The following is a 5,318-nucleotide window of genomic DNA, read 5'->3' on the forward strand; positions in this document are numbered from 1 at the left end:
CGCTGTTCTAAGGGAGCCTGCCTTCCTGCACCTGTCCCATATTCCTAGTGCTAAGGCATAGCTTGGCCATGTGGACTAGTGGTCAGTTTCTTATTTTTTGGTGGTGGTGTTTTTTGTTTTTTTTTTTTTGTTTGTTTGTTTTTACTCACACCACCAGCCCCCCATTTCTTAAAATTTATTTATTTATTTATTTATTTATTTATTTATTTATTTGGCTATGACCTTGCTGAATAGCCTCAGTTTTGTACAACTTCAGAGCAACGGGTTCTCAATTAATCATGTGCCAATACATTAAGGTACAGAGCCAGGGAACAAAGAGAGCCTCAAGACACACAGAAGAGATTTGAAATCTGTTTTCCCTGAGTTCATATTCAAGACCCATTTTTCCTATTGTCTCCCATAAAGTCATTACTGCGGCTTCAAGTTAAAACGCTTATTTTTACTGAGTTTAATTTAGATACACATTTGCATTGTAAAATGAGTACTTTAAAAATAATCATTTTAGTCTTAAGCATAAATGCTAGTTCTTTGTGAGGGAAGTAACTTCCTGAGTCGCATGTTATCGCTAAGGGCGAAGTAAATTTCTGGAGTGAGATTTTACCTTCTGTCTGCTCTTATTACCAGGAATAGTTTGAATTTGGTATGTATCAAGACTTTTGCATTGCATTTACAGACTTTCTGTATAATAAGCAAAGATTTTTATTAAGACAATCTTATATTATTATAATAATTAGGATTGATATGCATTCAGTAGCCACTGAACAAAAAATGAAATGGTGTCTTTGTCCAGCGTGTCCACCAATGGCATTTATACATAACAGGATCCTGAAGGGAGGGATGATACTATTTTGTATATTGTGGGCACCTAGCACGTGGTGGAAATTGTAAAAGGACCATGAGAAGACAACCCCATATTTCTCTAATGTGTTGTAAATTCTCAGTCAAAAATTTGGGGATGCACCATTGTCCTTTCTGTCCATTTTAAAGTCCAAGAAATGGCTGCATTTGAGGACTGAATAAGCATGAAAGGAAGGAAGAACTTGTCTCTCTGCATTGGAATGTGGACAGAGAGACGTTCCTTTTGGCCAGAAGCACCACACTTGACACGTAGTAGGAGTACAGCATCAGTACCTCCTGGTAATCTAATTCTCTTTATTTCAGCTTCTCTAGCTAGGTTCATTTGCACTGAATTTCTACAAGTCCCAATTTAAGCAGCTGAATATAATTAGGAATATTAGCATTTACATATTTGGAAGCTTTATTCTTTCATTTTGAACAAAACAAACTACCTCTATTTACTATATATTTTACAGAATTTTAGAACAATCAAAACGTAAAGATTTATGTTATTAAAAAGCAGAGCATGAATACCACAGGTTCATATCAAATCTTTCCATTATAGAAGCTATTCCTCTGGAAAAGTTATATGCTCCATCAGATTATTTTTAAAAATTAGATCTAAAAAACCCCACAGGTCAAATGAATATGTCTTTCTTTAAAAAAAAATTTTTTTTTAATGTTTTATTTATTTCTGAGAGAGAGAGCATGAGCAGGGGAGGGTCAGAGAGAGAGAGGGAGACACAGAATCTGAAACAGGCTCCAGGATCTGAGCTGGCAATCAGCACAGAGCCCAACGTGGGGCTTGAACCCATGAACTGTGAGATCATGACCTGAGCCAAAGTCAGACGCTTAAGCGACTGAGCCACCCAGGCACCCCATGAATGTATCTTTCAATTACCCAAACTAACGCAGCCTCCACAACAACAGAACACATCCACATCTGGATTTTGGAGTTTCCGTGTGATTTTCAAGGCTGCTAGACGTGTCCATATCAATTTATTTTGTTTAGGAAAGGGTAGCGGTGGAGGGAGAGAGGGACAGAAAGAATGGAGGTGTGGGTGGCCAGTCTTGATGTCGAGCGACCCTAATCCATCAGCCTCCTTCACCCACGATGCTGTTTCTGGATTTCTGAAGGTCACGTAAAAGCAGTGATTTTACAGCAAGCAACTGAAAACTGGTTACACAGGGGAGATTATGCGGGGAAGTCTGTATCTTTTGCTCTTCTTCTGCTTTTAACCATCAAACAGGTTTGAATTACTGGTGTAGGCTCCTTCTGCTTTTAGCATAGGGGGTGTATCCCCAGCGCCCTGTATAAATCTACTCAGGATCTCTCATCAAGAGTTTAGGAAAACATTATTTCTGTCTTCAGGGCTGAGAATCAGGATGAATGATCTCTTATTTATGGTTTATCAGAGTTAAGGAATTCAGCAAATAGATTCAAGTATTATAGAATTTATAACCCAGGGAATGATTTGGTATATAACGTGTTTTGCAGGATTATAAACATATATTTTTAAAAACCGTGCTTTAGGAAATATGCTCCCTGTTCATGTCATCATTGCAGTGTGTGTTCCAACAATTTGTTCATTTCCTTTTTTTTTTTTTTTTTTTTTTTTTTTTTTTTTTCATGTTTTTTTCTGTTTCNTTTTTTTTTTTTTTTTACTATTGTCTCAGCTGTGTTTCTGTGTCTCTTTTACCTTTAGGCCATTTCAACCTGTTCATTTCTAAAAGCTGAAAGAGAATGAGAGAGAGAGAATCTAAACAAGTTAATAGAATCTTATGTGTGCTGTGACATTGAAAGAATCTGCACTTAATAGAAGCTTTAACACATTTTAGAGTATGCTCCTTAGTATACTTTCCCTCTCCAGATTCAAAATCAGGTTAGCCTCTACCCACATTTTGTTATATTCCATAGTTATCATATGTAAAATATTGCACTTTGGGAATATCTGGTCTTTCATTATTAATGCTTGCCTCCCTAACTTTTTAAGGAAAAAAACCACAATTGGACATGAAGTTTATAAAAATTTAACACTCAAAACTTAATTGCATTAGACAACTTTTTCAATATGACCTATTGCACAAAGAGTAACAAAGATGCTGATTTTTTTTTTCCAGAGATTTGACCTGTGGTTTGCATTTAAAAGTCAGACCTTCATTTTATGGAGTTGCCCATCAAATTAAGTTTTATTTGGTCTGTCAACATTTTATAGTGTTAAATTGCTATTTTTGGAAATCCATGTATTATTAAAACAGCATAAAACTTGTTCTCTGGCAAGAAATGTAACCATGAATGGTTAGATGGCTTTGTATCATTTTTCATTTCAGGACTCACATAAAAGTATGGATTAATTGGAACTATGCAGGGTTGGGGGTTTTTCAGAAGAAAGCAATGGAACATTCTGGTAATGGTTGAGAAACTGTAGTTTTTGCACTTATTTTTTTTCTCACTGTGACAGAGGGGAAAAATTTTTGGCTTTCAAACTCTGTCAAGTAGCTTTTTATCTTGGTAATTTGTTAAGCCTCTTGGGTAGAGGTAAACAGACCCCACTTTTAGGAGCTTACTTGAGGGGACTATTTGAGTCTGACTTAAGACTGGATCCTAACGGGCACCCAGTAAAAAGTGCAGTCATTCTGTATTGGGATACCTCTGTCATCAATCCTGCTTTACTTAGAATTTGTATGCTGATGATTTTCCAAAGATGATTAAAAGTATCACTTTCATAGTAAGTTTATGATACTTTAAAATACAGTCAGTAAAAAACAATTTTTTGAGGTAAAAAAAGAGGCAGAGAAAATACAACCTCACCAGGGACCAGGGATAATGACGGTTGTAACAACCGAATATTAAATTTAGCTCTGACACTCATATTCTATTATATTGTTATTTAGCCTGTCTGTTGTTTCAGATACTCACACATTACACCATCTCTTTCCCAGCTAAATTTAAACCCCAGGAAGGACAGAACTTGTCTCATGCTTTTTTGTTGTCTTTCATCTTATCAGAGCGCCTTTCTTGAACACAATAAATACTCCAGATATGTGTTTATTGATTCTGACAATGTATGAATATTCTATGCATTTCCATAAATTTATAAAATCTTTTACATAATTGAGAGACGACATACTTGCTTCTTTAAATATCTGTTTGATCTATATTTTCTGGCTACCCTACTCAGCCCTCAAAATGAATTCTAGTAATGGCCGTTAGATCTAGATAACAATGCTCACAACTTTTGATGCCTCAATGTGTCAGCCCCACCTCGTCCCCTCCCATCTCTGCTTTTAGATAGGTCGTAAAACCTTTTGTTATAGCTGTGAATTTGCTCTATATGCCACAGAACTGAGTTTCTAAGCTTTTGGTGGATAGTATGTTCTAATTTACTCTTGAATTCATTATTTAATATCCTGACACTATTACATCTACTCATCCAGATATCTGTTACTTTCCTTATTTTTAAGTTCAAAATAGATGAAAACCAGCTTTGAGAAGGCAAACATTTCTTTTCCCTTTTTCTTCCCTGAACTTGTTGGCAAAGCGTGTGCTCCTTTCCACTTCATATATATAGATAGTATATATATGGTATATTTCATCCATCAAGAACATTTACAAATCCCCTAACTTGAAACAAGTCAAACTGAAATTGGGCCTTGTTAGCCACAGATTAAAAGAGGTGGAAATTCACCAGAAGCACACATTAAGACTTATTTCACGTTCTGAAAAAAACCCAGTTATCACAGGATGGCCTTGGCCTCAGTGCTCAATCCCGAGGGCAGTATGAAAAAGTTGAGGAAAGGGCAGACACCATGGCTACCGTTCCTAACAGGACATCCCAACCGTTTTTCAGTTCCAGGCAAGCTACTTGCTCCTGTTTTTACGTCGTCAGTAATTCAACATGTCTGATTTGCCCACACAACACTTCCAACTTCGTTTACCCATTTGACCTGTAACAAAATGAAAGCGCATTTTGCCCAGTCGAAAGGTCTCCTGGCAGGTTGGTTAACAACAGGCTCGCCAGTCCCGCTTCAGTTAGCAAAGAATAAACACATTTCACTTGACAATTACTAGTGCACTGACTTCCTCGCGGTGCAGTTTTCTATCTTACGTTCTCAGACCCTTTTTTGACTTGCTGCTCAACTCTTTACTTGTGATCCCCGCTTCCTCAACCAGATTTCCAGTTTCTTGAGAAGTTTCTATATTTCTTCGTGGCCATGATGAACCCAATTTACTTGTAAAGAAGAGCGATCGGGGGGAATAAAAAAGTTCATTTGAAGGGAGGGCAAGTCGTGCCTCTTCCCCCGGTAGGTGAACGTTGTGGCTCGGTACGTGTCAATTAAGGAATCAGGCTAGGGCTCCCACAACTACCAATTTTACTGTGATTCTGGGCAATGTGGCCACGTGGGAGTGTGCACTCGCGGCAGCGCGGGTGCCCTGGGGCTGCAGGACGCCGCCGGCGGCCGGACCTGCCCCCCCCCCG

The sequence above is a fragment of the Crocuta crocuta genome, unplaced genomic scaffold, assembly GCF_008692635.1.
Source record: "Crocuta crocuta isolate KB4526 unplaced genomic scaffold, BGI_CrCroc_1.0 scaffold243, whole genome shotgun sequence".
Taxonomy (NCBI): domain Eukaryota; kingdom Metazoa; phylum Chordata; class Mammalia; order Carnivora; family Hyaenidae; genus Crocuta; species Crocuta crocuta.